This window comes from Sinocyclocheilus rhinocerous, unplaced genomic scaffold, assembly GCF_001515625.1.
Source record: "Sinocyclocheilus rhinocerous isolate Xijiao unplaced genomic scaffold, SAMN03320098_v1.1 scaffold1510, whole genome shotgun sequence".
NCBI lineage: Eukaryota > Metazoa > Chordata > Actinopteri > Cypriniformes > Cyprinidae > Sinocyclocheilus > Sinocyclocheilus rhinocerous.
In genome coordinates this window covers 430059-446417 of record NW_015664185.1, presented here as the reverse complement: position 1 = coordinate 446417, position 16359 = coordinate 430059, and the positions used below count along the sequence as shown (strand labels likewise).

At 34.8% G+C, this 16359-nt stretch overlaps 1 long non-coding RNA gene and 1 pseudogene across 2 annotated transcripts in view; one reads left to right on the top strand and one right to left on the bottom strand.

The window, feature by feature from the left end:
* The window catches only part of LOC107729821 (tubulin polymerization-promoting protein-like), a 13827-nt pseudogene extending 4802 nt beyond the window's left edge, over nt 1-9025 (top strand).
* Nucleotides 9026-14076: 5051 nt separating this feature from the next.
* The window catches only part of LOC107729814 (uncharacterized), a 2856-nt gene continuing 573 nt past the window's right edge, over nt 14077-16359 (bottom strand). For both annotated transcript variants that reach the window (XR_001638623.1, XR_001638622.1), the window contains exons 2-7: nt 15865-15984; nt 15596-15765; nt 15397-15511; nt 14669-14821; nt 14404-14477; nt 14077-14150 (exon numbers count right to left, since the gene is read on the bottom strand). This is a non-coding gene — a long non-coding RNA (uncharacterized LOC107729814). The remainder of the gene's footprint in view (nt 14151-14403; nt 14478-14668; nt 14822-15396; nt 15512-15595; nt 15766-15864; nt 15985-16359) is intronic.

Below are 16359 nucleotides of genomic sequence, written 5' to 3'. Positions count from 1 at the left end.
GACAATTAACACAATTAACAATTACCAATTTATTTATTTATTACCTTTTTTTGAAAAGGGACCATGCACAGTTTGATTAGGTTAATATTACCAGTGTAACTATGATCATCATCAAAGTGGCCAAAACATGAACAGTTAGACAATTAACAATTACCAATTTATTTATTTATTACCTTTTTTTGAAAAGGGACCATGCACAATTTTAACATAAATGTTTCCATTTCATGCATTGTACCGAATTGAGCCAATGGCTAATTTTCATTTTAACACAGCGTGTCATTTATAATAAAGGACGATGCACAAACACACTTTAAGTTGCAACAATATTAACTATTAACATTCACGTTCTTCACCAGCAGCATGGAGGAGTTCAAAGTTCAGACCGCCAAACACCCCGTACCCAACAGTTCACCCACGAGGCCCCACGGTGAGCACCCGAAAGATCACGCGGCCAAACGCCTGTCCTCCGCCTCCAACGGCACGAGCGACGGAGGAGCGGGAGCCAAAACACCTGTGGAGATCACCGCGCTGGAGGAGTCCTTCCGCCGTGGAGGGGCCCTTCCGCCGCTTCGCCATCCACGGAGACACGCGAGCCACCGGCAAAGACATGAACGGCAAGAACTGGTCCAAACTATGTAAAGACTGTGGCATCATCGATGGCAAGGGCATCACCCTCACAGACGTGGACATAGTCTTCTCCAAAGTCAAGTAAGTCATCATTTGCACCACTTGTAAACATTTAGGACTAGAGCACATCAATTAGGCTATGGAAGTAAAAGTAACATTCATTTTCTACATAGAGAAATTGATTTTTTTTGTTCTTGATGCACAGTGTTGGGGAAAGTTACTTTTAAAAGTAATGCATTACAATATTGCGTTACTCCCTAAAAAAGTAAATTTGTGTTATTTAATACAATTAATTATTGCAGGTTTGCATTGCACTGTTTTCTTTAATTTTGAGGAATACTGGATCTGTTTTTGTGCAAGTGAGATAATGCATGTTCACATTTATTCTCTTGTTCACACAGCGCCTCTTACTCACTTACTCCCGATTTCTCTCAACATGGGGACAGGAGAGCTGTCAGTCAATGAATGGGAAAACAAAGTAACTGGAGTTACTTATTTGAAAAAGTAACTCCGATATTTTATTGTAAATTTTTGTTCTTGATGCACAGTGTTGTGGAAAGTTTCTTTTAAAAGTAATGCATTACAATATTGCGTTACTCCCTAAAAAAGTAAATTTGTGTTATTTAATACAATTAATTATTGCAGGTTTGCATTGCACTGTTTTCTTTAATTTTGAGGAATACTGGATCTGTTTTTGTGCAAGTGAGATAATGCATGTTCACATTTATTCTCTTGTTCACACAGCGCCTCTTACTCACTTACTCCCGATTTCTCTCAACATGGGGACAGGAGAGCTGTCAGTCAATGAATGGGAAAACAAAGTAACTGGAGTTACTTATTTGAAAAAGTAACTCCGATATTTTATTGTAAATTAAAAAGTACTTTACTTGTTACTTGTTACTTGTAATGCGTTACTTGTAATGCGTTACCCCCAACACTGTTGATGTAAAGGTAATGACTTGAGACGCACAATAAGACGAACATACAAATATACGTGCAATTACATTTTACATTCGTGCATTTAGCAGGCACTTTTATCCGGAAGCATTAATGCATTCAAAGCGGTATACATTTTATACATGCAGTGCATGCATTCCCTGTTTGAGCTACAATTAACATTTCCATCTCCCTTGCATCACTCACTTTGAGTTTGTTGCAGTGCATCCTGGGATTGCATTGTCTATGAAGCATGCATGCGATGTTGTCTATGATTTTGGCCAATGCAGTGTGCCTCAAATGCTCAGTGCTATCTAGGTAGGATGTGATTACACCGTCAACCAATTGAATTTTCTTGCGGACATCTGGCACAGTGTGTCGCATACACATAAACACAGATGTTGCAAAAACACTATGAGATCTGACTTGGACTGCGTTCAAATGTGGTTTTAAATCACATCTGGTCATCCGACCCACTTTTACACACTCGCATCCGATTCTCCTATTAATGCATCACTGTTTCACAGCAGGTTCAGGAAGGTTAGTGAATCATGCAGGGAAGACGTGAGTGAGTGACAGATTAATATGTGTGTATTTAGACGTCCCTCTCATGTGCATGCTATCAGAAATCAGCTGTATCAGAGGCCAAATGCTCCAAATGAGGGATAAAATTGTGTTTCTCAGCTGATCTGTGCATTATGCAATATGTGCGTGTTAATAGATGGGATAAAAAATTACGCACGTGTCAAAATATTGAATCAGTGCAAAAGGCTTTGCAGTGTAGGAGTGTAACTGTGATATTTCCTGTAACAGTAACATATTTGCTTTTAATCTGTGCATGCAGTATTTTCTGAATATGCGGTCCATAAAATACACATTAATAAACATTAACAGAAATAAAATATATAATATATAAAAAACAAACAAAAAAAATAATATAATATAATATATATAAAATAAAATAAAATTTTATTTCAGGTAGTTGCCAAGGCAACCTTTTTTATTTTCGTTTAGTTTAAGTTGAAGAAATAAAATTACCAAAATAAAATAAAATAAAACGAAAAAAATATATATATAATATTATTAAATAAATAATGTAATATTTAAATTAAATTTATTTGAACTTTTTTAATTATTTAGTTTAATTTATTAAATATATTATTTAATATTATTTTTTAAAATAATAGACATTTTTAAAAAAAAGACAAAATACACAACAAAATTACTAAAACTTTAACTAAAATGAAAGTGAAAACAGAAAATCAAAATATTAACGAAAACTATATACTACAATAGTCTATCAATGAAAGTGAAATAACTGTGCAGTGAAGAGGAGTCGTGCTGTGTTGATGTTTTTCTGGTTCTTCCCCCACAGCCACAGGCCATGATGGCTCATGCTGAATAACCCTGATGACTGCAGGACAGAGAGAGACATCCCTGCTTCAGTAGGGCCAGATTTTAATAACGTGCCCTTAATATAGAGCACCGCACACACTGATCTCGCCTTTAAACATTCAGTCTTCAGATGTTTAGATAATAGCGCTGGTTCGTTCAATTAGGAGAATGAATTTATCCAAATCTTTGTAGTATTCATGCATAGAAAATATTGTATTCAATTGAAAATATTGAGATCCACTTCACCCCGACTGACCGAGAATAAAGATCATTCTGCTAGACGGCGTCAGAACAATGTGGCTGAGAATGAATGCATGCAATATGTGGCATGCATTAACATTTAAAGGAAAAGTGCAACCAAAAAGGAAGTCAGTCCAAACCTGTATGCTGTTATAAGAGTATTATTAAACATTTTAATGCAGGTCTTTTCCTGTAAAGTATCAAAAAGGACAAAAAACACCATTAAAATATCATGACTGTAGTCCACACAACTCTTGTGTTATTTTAAAGCAAGCAAGCAAAATGTAAGTTATTTTAGCAAAATGTTTGGATGCTTCTCAGGTGTTTTTTGACCTATTTGAGCCTGACTGCATGAGCCAAACAGAGCGTGCAGTCAGTGTGTGTGTGTGTGTGTGTGTGTGTGTGTGTGCTCAGAGGCTCAGGCCAAAGATCAAGATTGCAGTCATACAGCATCAGAACTAAAGGCGCGCGTCTGCTTTAATCAGTGCGGCTCGTAACAGATTAAAACTTCTCCGACTGATGTTAATGATGCTTGATAAAGCCTCGGCGCATTTAAAGCTGCAGCACACAGCAATGCAAACCTTACAGTACTCCCTCATTCAGCACGTAATACCACATTACAGACAAATAGACTAAAAACATAATCATAACACAGCCCTCTTTTCTCTGATTTGCACAGATATTATTACCTAATCTGATGCTGCTGAGTTCAAAAATATAATAATATAATCCAGTTTTTCCCAAACTTTTGTAAGTCGCTTTGGATAAAAGCGTCTGCTAAATGCATAAATGTAAATCGGGGTTCATGAGTTGATTAAAAGCTTTGTGATTAACAAACCATAAAGAAAAAATAAAATAAATAGTTTTAAAATGTAAATAAATAAATCACTAACTAAAAAAGAAAAAAAAATTCTGTTGCATATCACATGACCATTAACCGACATCAGAGAACAAAGAACATGTGAATTTGTTGTTAAATTACTGAAATATTAACTGAAATCTCCCTCCAACTTGAAAAAAATTCTTCTGATTTGCATATATAATATTACCTAATTTGATGATGCGGAGTTAAAAAATCTCCATTGTGTAGTTTTTTACAAAATAAGAATATTTCAAATTTTGCAAATTACAAACACACATAAATATATACCAGCTTTAATGCACTTATTAAAATAAAAGCAGTCAAATGTCAACAATTTTAATGACAATTTACAATCTGCTCAAGGAGTGGAAAAATATGTTCAAATACTCCCTTTAATGTCAAAAACTTTAAAGCTTTTCCATTAAATCTGTACTTGTCTCTGGCTGTTTCAATGCAGTAAAACACAGATGTAGCCAAAAACATCTTGCTGGAAAAAATATAAAATATTGACATAAAATAATGTAATACGTGAAAATGGGCTAATTGAACTAATCGCTGTAATCTAGGCTCAGATTCAGACAGGAATCATGACTTTATGGCAGTTTTTCGGCTGATTAAGTGAGAGTACAAGACTTCTTCGCCAACAAATGCTGGTTGAAAGCAAAAATGCAACAATATGCATCATATTTTGTGAAAAAGAGATATGCTCGAGCAAAACAGATAATATTCAGCTTCTCAAAATGAGTAAGAAACAAGTATTGGGTTTCATTCAGCAAATAAGATGCAGAGCTGTTGTGATTTATATGTGTGTATATATACATATACATATATACTTTACTTTTCCTGTAAAGAACCAAAAAGGACAAAAAACACCATGAAAATATCATGACTGTAGTCCACACAACTCTTGTGTTATGTTAAAGCAAGCAAGCAAAATGTAAGTTATTTTAGCTAAATGTTTTGATGCTTCTCAGGTGTTTTTTGACCTGTTTGAGCCTAACTGCATGAGCCAAACAGAGCGTGTTGCATCTGTTGTGATTTATATGTGTTAATAAATGCATATGTAGGGTAATATTGCTGTTTATGACTAGCATTCTGCACATCCTCATAGTTGAGAAGAGAGCAGTGAGAGAGAACAGCGGCTGACATTAGACAGCAGCGCTGAAGGATCGCACAAACAAAACTGCTCAGCAAAGAAATCTAATTAATTATAAATCCATAGAGGCGTGTTTACCCAAGCTTGTTGCTATGACACGGCCGGCTTTATGGGCTTTTGATCACCACGGTAAAGGCTGTTTGTATTCGCGTTACTATGTGCACCGTTTTAAGCGTTGCTTTACGGGCCGAATGCATTCGCCGTAAGTGCATGCCTGGAGTCATAATGCAAATCTTGCTTCAAGACCAGATAAATCAGCCGTTCTCAACTAGTTCTGCTTCAGGACGCTGATTTTGGTGAGCAAACACAGAACCAAAACTGTTTATCGTACTGAAGTAAACGAAATACCGTGCAGTTTGATTGGACGCTCGGTTCTTGAGGGCAACAACTACAGATACGGGAAGCATTTCCTCTCTTTCAAAGATGATTAAAAGTGCATTTCTTCTTCTGAAATGAAAGACTCGTGTGTAACGACCCAAACGCTGTACGGCCGTGACGCCGGGCCTCTCAGAGCTGACCTGTTTGTGTAATCACACACAGCTGTTTACCTCTGCTGTCAGTTCATGCAACACTTTCAGAGGCCTTTATCCAAGTACTTACTGTGCAAACTTTTCTTCTTCAGTAGAACAGTAAAGAAGATTTTCAGCTGAAACCGTGCTCCTTTGTGATTCATAAAATGCAAGTCAGCAGCTACTGTCAATTTGATCATATCAGGCAACACAGAAATAATATCCGTGGCTCCTGATGATATATTGAGGTCTTATGAAGCGAAACGATCAGTCTGTGCAAGAATCTGAACATTACTTACTACATTATTACCTGTAATCCAGAGATTCAGACAAAGAGGAAATCTGATTCTTTTCCATGATGTGGTTCTTTCAGACAGTTTGTTTCAATGAATTGGTTCAATTCACTAGTTTGTTAACATAATCACACAATGACGTAAAATATACGCAATTATATTATTAAAGCACCCAATAATGAAGTGAAACATGGATGTTTTATGTGTCTAAAGCATATAAAGTGAATAAACTAGTCTTCATCAGCTCAACTTTTTACATAAACGATGAGAAACCATAAAATGTTCATTTGGCCCCTTCATCAAGTGCTGGCTTCACGCATGCGCATATTTCCTCAGTTCAGTGACGGAGGCGATCACAGGTTCAGATTCGCCGCTATTTCAGCTAATTTCCAGTCGGAGTGACTGTCAGGCGTCTGAAAGTGAGTTTTGATTGAGTAACTTGTAGATCTGTGCTGCTCGAGACCTGAACTGTTTCAGGTGCTTCAGTCTGATTTGGTGAACTGGTTCAACTCACTAAAAAGAACCGGTTCAGAAGAATGATTCGTTTGTGAACCGAACATCACTCTGGACTGTTTGCCTGAGGCTCTGGATTACAGGTGATAATGTAGTAAATAATGTTCAGTTTCTTGCACAGACTGATCGTTTCACTTCATAAGACCTCAATATATCGTCAGGAGTCACGGGTATTCATTCTGTGTTGCCTGATGTGCTTTTTATGACTCTTAAAGTGACGGTAGCCATTGACTTGCATTTTATGAATCACCAAGCACCACGGTTTCAGCTAAAAATCTTCTTCACTGTTCTACTGAAGAACATCTACATCTTAGATGGCCTGAGGGTGAGTAAATTAACAGCTAATTAAAATTTTTGGGTGAACTATCAATTCAAAGTATATTTCAAAGTCATCATTTACTGACCCTCGTGTTGTTCACACCCTGTGTTATTTCTCACGTAAAATGCAAAAGCAGAACATCCAAGCTGCTAATTTTTTTCAGTGTCACTCAAAGCGTTTCTCATGTGTTTACAGAAGCTCTTTTAATCAGGTCTTGCATGTTTCTGCTCTGCTCTGTATTTATATTTGATGCCACAATATATACTGACGAATTTATCATCCGTTTGTCATTGTTTTCTAGGAACAAATCTGCGCGCACTATTACATACAGCCAGTTCAAAGAAGCGCTCGAAGAGCTCGCCAGGAAACGCTTCAGAGATAAGAGCAGCGAGGACGCCGCGCAAGAGGTTTACAGAATGATAGAAGGGAAATCACCCGTTATAGCTGGAGTCACGGTAAAGCCCACTGCAGACGTGCTGTTCTTTCTCTAAATCAATAAGCGTTGATAGTATCCTGTTTTTCTCAAACTTTTGGATAAAAGAGTTTGCTAAATGCATAAATGTAAACTGGGGTTCATGTGTTGATAAAAAAAGCTTATAATTAATCATAAAAAAATTATATAATAAAAATAAAACCTATATTTTTAATTAATATTATCTTTAATATGAAAGTATTTTAAATATTTTATTTTTTCACCTTCATTTAATGTGACCATTAACTGACATCAGAGAACTGTGATCATACGAATGTGTTGTTAAATTATTGAAATATTACCTTAAAATGTCTGGGTGACTTGAGGTAAATATTTTAGATCAAACTGGTTTGGATGACAGAAAAGTTTGGGAATCCCTGCTGTAGTAAATGGATGATATCTAATTACTTATTTCTTTAATTATTGCTTTTAAATGTATGTGAATGAATAGTGTTTACAGCTTAATAACTAAACTGTCTGGTGATTTCTAAATGTAATGATTGTGATGATTATATGACAGTGATGATAAATATGAAGACTTCATGAGCTTATACATGTTTTGGTTCAGTAGGATTTATTTTACAGAAATTAATACTTCTATTCAGCAAGGATGCATTAAATTGATCAAAGGTGACATTTATGTTACAAAAGATTTCTATTTCAAATAAATGCTGTTCTTTTGATCTTTCTATTCATATGTGAATCCTGAAAAATAAAATGTATCACTATTTTTTGCAATATTGGGCAGCACAACTGTTTTCAACATTGATAATAATCAGAAATGTTTATTGAGCAGCAAATCAGCATATTAGAATGATTTCTGAAGATCATGTGACACTGAAGACTGGAGTAATGATGCTGAAAATTCAGCTTAGATCACAGGAATAAATTACATTTTAACAGATGTTCACATAGAAAGCAGTTATTTTAAATTATAATAATATTTCACAATTTTGCTGTATTTTTGATCAAACAAATGCAGCCTTGGTGAGCAGAAGAGACTAATTTATAAAACGGAATTGATCATAAGTCTCTTTCTGGGTTCACAGAGAACCGTTGCTTCCCCGACCGTGTCCCGTTTGACCGACACCACCAAGTTCACCGGATCGCACAAGGAGCGTTTTGACGAGACGGGCCGCGGGAAGGGCAAGGCAGGGCGAGTGGAAGTGGTGGACACGTCCGGATACGTGTCTGGATACAAGCACGCAGGATCATACGAGAAGAAAATTCAAAAACCTCCCCAAAAACCCATGTGAGATTCTCCGTCCAGCAGTGAACCCGACTCTATAAAGCACAAACAGATCTCCCATTTTCCACTGAGGGTACGTCTTTTTCTGTGAATAACATTGAGTTTGTTCCTCTTCCTGTAAGTGTTTTATTTCTAACTGGAACGCTGTTTACATCAAACGCCGACGTCACCAGCTGGTACGTTCCTAACAAACACGATGATGCCAAGAGAGAGACAAATGGCTACAGTATTGCACGCTGTACTAGTGAAGGTTTTTGCTGTTAATCTGTGGTGAATATTGACAAGAAATGAATATTTGGCATTTTGTGGCTTCTCTAATGATGCAGTAGAATCAGGCCTAAAATAGACTTTAAATGCTTGAGTAATGCAGTGCAAGTCCACAATTTGCGTTACAACAACACACAAAACATTTCCATTTCTTTTTTTAAATGCATTTGGCAGATGCTTTTATCCAAAGCAACTTGCATTGCATTTCAGGGCTAAATTTGATCAGTTCATGCATTCCCTGGGAATCGAACCCATGACATTGGCATTTCTAACACCATGCCCTTTCACACAGCAATCCTGGTAAATTACCGTAAAATTACCAGAATGAGTAATTCAACATAAATATGCTGTTCACACAAGCAACGGCATTCTGGCTTTTTACCGGTAAGAGATTATTCACACATCAGCACCAAAATACCAGTCAATTCTGTGATGTCAGTCATCGGAAATAACCTTTCAAAGCTGCGCCGTTGTCTTCATTCGTCCGCACGAGCAGAATGGAAAAGAAGGCCGGGTCTCGAGCGCAACACGTTGAAAAAGCAGCGAGACGTGTCCAACGGTCAAAGTTGTCCATCTAGTGCATATTTACACAGAAAAACTAATAAAAAGCAGCGGAGCTTACTGTAAACAGCTCAGAGTAATCACCTCATCTCCATAAGAACTTTATGATTGGCCCAAAGCAGACTTCATTCGTCAGCGCGTTCTGACTTCGCATGTGCTCATACGGGTAATCTTCATTCTGCGTTCACACACAGTATCGTACCGTTAATTTACTGGTAATGTTACAACTTCCCTTACTGGTAAATTGCCAGAACCAATTTAGCGATATTTTTGAAAAGGTCCTGTTCACACATCATCTTTTACTGGTAATTAACTGGTAACTTACCAGTAAAGACTGTATGTGTGAAAGGGGCTTATGTTTCAGGCCTACGATAAAATATATTTAAATGTATTTGTCTTAGTATAAATTATGCATAATTTGAAGGAATATTTTACCAAAAAATGGAATTTGCTGTAAATGTGCTCACCCTCAGGCCATCCAAGATTAGGATGAGTTTGTTTCTTCATCAGGTTTGGAGAAATGTAGCATTGCATCAGTGTCTCAGCAATGGATGCTCTGCAGTGAATGGGTGCCGTCAGAATGAGAGTCCAAACAGCTGATAAAAACATCACAGTAATCCACAAGTAATCCACAGCACTCCAGTCCATCAGTTAACATCTGGAGAAGACAAAAGCTGAAACAAATCCAGCATTAAGACATTTTTAACTTCAAACAGTTGCTTTCAGCTAAAATATGAGTCCATAATTCATAATTCCTCCAGTGAAAAAGTCCATCTCCTGTTGTCTTTCACAAATGCATGATGCGTTATCATACCTCAATACAGACCAGCGGGAAACATGACTGACTGTCCTTAGAAAACTCCTCGGTGCATCTGAACTAAAAGCTTTGGCCAAACATGTCAAAAACAAATAGTTTCAAACAGAAGTTTCTAATGATTTGAACACGTATAATCAGACCCACACAGAGTCTGCAGCGCTGAATTAGGAACGTCTAAATTGCATGTTTGTCATGCAACACTTATCTTTCTGCCTACTCTAAGCTTTATTATTAGCACATTTACCATATTAAAAATCCATTATGTAGCACTGAAAATGCGATTAAGCCTGCAGATTCTGTCTGGGCCTGATTATCAGCAATAGATCAAACTGCAAATGAAAATATTAAAAGGTGTTTTGTATTCTGCTGTGGATTTTAGTTTGAAAAGCGCTGTTGTTATATTTAAGGCCATATCGAGGCACTTTGCTATTTTTCATACGTGCAGTGTTTCTGCCTACAGAACAATGTTTACAAGAGAAGTGACATGCTGTAACTACCGCTGGCATGGCATACGTCTAAATGAATACATTCCCTTTACCATAACTAGTGTTCGGAGTTATTTATAAACGCACTGCCATCTGAACACGCTGGACGAGATCCAACCTTCAGGGTTCCCACACTTCTGACCAGTCAGTGACTTTCCATGAGATTTCCAGAACATTCCGATTCACTAATGAATCATTCAAACTGATGACTGCTTTATGGCTTGCAAACAAGTTTTACTCAATGCAAGCGCAATATTTAGCTAGTTTAATATTTTAAACAGAACATTACTACTAGTCAAGTCTATATTCATTATACACATTTTTAAGACCTTTAAAGATTTTATGACTTTTCCAGATCTAGAAAACACAAATATAAATTTCCATAAAAAATTTTTACGTGATAAACTGATTTGTGAACCACTGATTTACTGAATGATTCACTCAATTCAGTTTTACTTGAGCCAATTTAATATTTTAGAGCATAGAGCAAATTTTTTAAAGAAGTTTTAAGATTTTATGACTTTTCCAGATCTAGAAAACGCAAATGTAAAATTCCCTAACATTTTTTTACGTGATAAACTGATTTGTGAACCACTGATTCACTGAATGATTCACTCAATTCAGTTTTACTTGAGCCAGTTTAATATTTTAGAGCATAGAGAAAATTTTTTAAAGACGTTTTACGATTTTGACTTTTCCAGATCTAGAAAACACAAATGTAAAATTCCCTAACATTTTTTTACGTGATAAACTGATTTGTGAACCACTGATTCACTGAATGATTCACTCAATTCAGTTTTACTTGAGCTAATTTAATATTTTAGAGCATAGAGCAAATTTTTAAAGAAGTTAAGATTTTATGACTTTTTCAGATCTAGAAAACACAAATATACATTTCCCTAACATTTTTTTACGTGATAAACTGATTTGTGAACCACCGATTCACTGAATGATTCACTCAATTCAGTTTTACTTGAGCCAATTTAATATTTTAGAGCATAGAGCAGATTTTTAAAAGAACTTTTAAGATTTTATGACTTTTCCAGATCTAGAAAACGCAAATATAAATTTCCCTAACATTTTTTTACGTGATGAACTGATTTGTGAACCACTGATTCACTGAATGATTCACTCAATTCAGTTTTACTTGAGCCAATTTAATATTTTAGAGCATAGAGCAGATTTTTTAAAGAAGTTTTAAGATTTTATGACTTTCCAGATCTAGAAAACACAAATGTAAAATTCCCTAACATTTTTTTACGTGATGAACTGATTTGTGAACCACTGATTAACTGAATCAACTCAAAAGAATGATTCACTCAATTCAGTTTTACTTGAGCCAATTTAATATTTTAGAGCATAGAGCAGATTTTTAAAATAAGTTTTAAGATTTTATGACTTTTCCAGATCTAGAAAACACAAATGTAAAATTCCCTAACATTTTTTTACGTGATAAACCGATTTGTGAACCACTGATTAACTGAATCAACTCAAAAGAATGATTCACTCAATTCAGTTTTACTTGAGCCAATTTAATATTTTAGAGCATAGAGCAGATTTTTAAAATAAGTTTTAAGATTTTATGACTTTTCCAGATCTAGAAAACACAAATATAAATTTCCATAAAAAATTTTTACGTGATAAACTGATTTGTGAACCACTGATTTACTGAATGATTCACTCAATTCAGTTTTACTTGAGCTAATTTAATATTTTAGAGCATAGAGCAGATTTTTAAAATAAGTTTTAAGATTTTATGACTTTTCCAGATCTAGAAAACACAAATATAAATTTCCATAAAAAATTTTTACGTGATAAACTGATTTGTGAACCACTGATTTACTGAATGATTCACTCAATTCAGTTTTACTTGAGCCAATTTAATATTTTAGAGCATAGAGCAGATTTTTTAAAGAAGTTTTAAGATTTTATGACTTTCCAGATCTAGAAAACACAAATGTAAAATTCCCTAACATTTTTTTACGTGATGAACTGATTTGTGAACCACTGATTAACTGAATCAACTCAAAAGAATGATTCACTCAATTCAGTTTTACTTGAGCCAATTTAATATTTTAGAGCATAGAGCAGATTTTTTAAAGAAGTTTTAAGATTTTATGACTTTCCAGATCTAGAAAACACAAATGTAAAATTCCCTAACATTTTTTTACGTGATGAACTGATTTGTGAACCACTGATTCACTGAATGATTCACTCAATTCAGTTTTACTTGAGCCAATTTAATATTTTAGAGCATAGAGCAGATTTTTTAAAGAAGTTTTAAGATTTTATGACTTTCCAGATCTAGAAAACACAAATGTAAAATTCCCTAACATTTTTTTACGTGATGAACTGATTTGTGAACCACTGATTCACTGAATCAACTCAAAAGAATGATTCACTCAATTCAGTTTTACTTGAGCTAATTTAATATTTTAGAGCATAGAGCAGATTTTTTAAAGAAGTTTTAAGATTTTATGACTTTCCAGTAGCATCTTATTAAAAAAAAAAAACAAACTGCCTGGTTCTCGTTTATTTCCAACGCACATGAAGACTCGAAGGATTGCGTTCTGCAACAGCAGAGCATAGTGGAGATCGGGGCTACTTGTCACATGGTTTTTTTAACAGGGGTTTCTGCAGGTTTTATGAAGGGCAATTTAAGATATTAAAACCAAATAATGAAAATTTAAGGACCAAATTGTAGGGTTTCTTAAATCAAGATGCACTGAGAAGCAAAATGACAAGATAAGTCGTCTTGTTTTCTGAGAAATTTATCAAAATGAATGATATTTATGATCAAAACAAGAAAAAATATCTTAAATACATTAATTTTCATACCTCACTGACCGATGTTTGCACATGAAGACTCGAAGGATTGCGTTCTGCAACAGCAGAGCATAGTGGAGATCGGGGCTACTTGTCACATGGACACAGGGTTTTTTTTAACAGGGGTTTCTGCATGTTTTATGAAGGGCAATTTAAGGTATTAAAACCAAATAATGAAAATTTAAGGACCAAATTGTAGGGTTTCTTAAATCAAGATGCATTGAGAAGCAAAATGACAAGATAAGTCGTCTTGTTTTCTGAGAAATGTATCAAAATGAATGATATTTATGATCAAAACAAGAAAAAAATATCTGGGCTCAGAAAAAAAAACATTAATTTTCATACCTCATTGACCGATGTTTGTTCTTGTTTTAAGCATAAACTCATTTAATTTTGTTCTATTTCTCAAAAAATAAGACTTACATTATCTTCATTTTGGATTTCAAGTAAATGGATCTTGATTTAAGGATGTTTAGATGTTTGTACTGGAAAACAACAAAAATGCAGAGGAAGATTTAATCGCTTACTGAGGAACTGTTTGCTGTTTTGTTGATTCTCCTTCTTCCCAGACCAGAGCTCCTCCATCATGCCGAGGAGCAGCTCCATGGGCTTCTGTAGGCACCCTGATTAAAGCATGCGGATAGATAAATAAGTCCATTTTTTAAGCTCTGTTTGTGTTGAGTTGCAGCCTACAAACCTTCTGTGGTTTGCGTTTTCTCTCTGCGTTTGGTTTTAAGTCAAAGACTTTAGCACAGTAGTGTGTGTGTGTGTGTGTGTGTGTGTGTGTATATATATATATACACACACACACACACACACATTCATTATGGCACATTTATATATGTATATATATAATGAATGAATAGATAGATGCACCTTATTTTGTTTAGCCGAACTTTCACACTCAGGATCATTGATTAAATGTATGATATCAGATTCGGAAGGATTTTCTAAATACAAAAAAAAAAAAAATTTACAAACATAGATAATAGTTCACAAACAGTAAAGTATATTTGTCATTTATTATTAAATATAGAAGTGGAGAAGTGTTATGCATTTATGGCTGGGTGATATATTAAATATTAACTATTTATTTGCAATATATAGTGTTTGTCTTTTAGTCAGAGAGAGTGTGTTTTACCCTGTTACAGACGAGGGCTGTGGACGGAGAGAGTTTCAGGTCTCTTGCAAGTCCAGGTCTTTCTAGAGACATGATTAAGTTTCCTCGTTCCCCTCTAGAAGCCAGAGCGTCTTCATCATCTTCATCATCGCTTTTATTCTGAACTCACTACTTCTGCAAAACAGTGACGACAATCAACGACAAACTGTGTGTGACTTCAACTCATAAGCAGGGTTAATTTACTATCACTCATATACTTCTATAGTATCTAATATTTTGAATTAGTTAAAATTTGTATATGTTCAGATTCCATTTTCATTTTTTAAACCAAGAAACCAATCAAATTCTATTTATATAGCACTTTTCCAAACACATCAATGCAGTTCAAAGTGCTTTACATCATGCAAGAACAAGCAATCGACACTAAAATTAGAATAACAAATAAAAACAGAACCATAGATTATACCAATAACATTAAAAACGTTAAAAACATAAAATAGACAATCAATAGAGATAAAAACCAAAGCATACAAGAGGTTACAAGAAAGCCAGACTAAAATGGTTCATTTGAGATATTTCTATGTAGTTTTATTTCTGTTTACTTAATTTCAGTTAGTTCCCAAGGCAACATTTAAGGTTTAGTGTTTATTTTTTTAATCTAATATTTATATTTCCTTTTATTTCAATTATCAAAAACTATTTTTAATAGTTTTAGTTAACAACAACAACACTGCTTAATAGATCATTACCTGCACGTTGTGTCTTGTATCAAGATATGTTTCTTATGATTAGTGTCTAGATTTGCCTCTGATGAGAAATGCATGAGAGCCGCCTTTCTTTCTCGGTCTCGCACTGGACAGTCATCTGCAACGGGGAGAAATTAAAAACATTTTCACTTTCAGAGCATCACAGCAACAGAGAGAAGCAGACCGAAGACAGATGATGCACCAAGCTTGCGGAGTTTGTTCATTGCATGCACCAGGTACAAACAGTAGAGCGGGTGTTTCTTGACCACAGGATTCAGCAGCTTGTGCAGGGAAAAGATGTCCTGCAGAGACGCCAGCCGGTTGTAGTAGCTACAGATTCGGTCTCTCCAGCATTTCCAAACGCTCAATCCCCTACAAACATCAGCATGACATTTACACAACAGTATAAACGTACAGATGTACAGTCAATTATAAATGTCATGAAATGTATAAATATATATACGTGCACACCTGAACTGTGACCAGTGCATTATGCGAAAGATCCAGTGATTTCAGACGCACAAAGTTCTTTTAAATGACAGATTTTCCCTTCATATGTTCCTGGTAGAGCCAACGATCGGAGTACATCCGCTGCGATAAATCATTAAAAATATTAGTTAATTAAATAGTGACTATTATACAAATATATATATATATATATATACACACACACATGTATATATTATATAGTCACTATTTGATTAACTAATATTTTATATTTGTTATATTTATTACATATATATTATTATTATATAACAAATATATTATTATATATTTTTAATATATATATATATATATATAATTATTTATTTATTTAGTCATTTATCAGACACTTTTATCCAAAGCGACTTACAAACAAGGACAACAGAAGCAATCAATTGTAGTATTAAAACAACTAAAAACATCCCAAACTAAAAGCTAAAACTTTATAAATACTACCTATACACATTTTAAAAATAAAGAGAT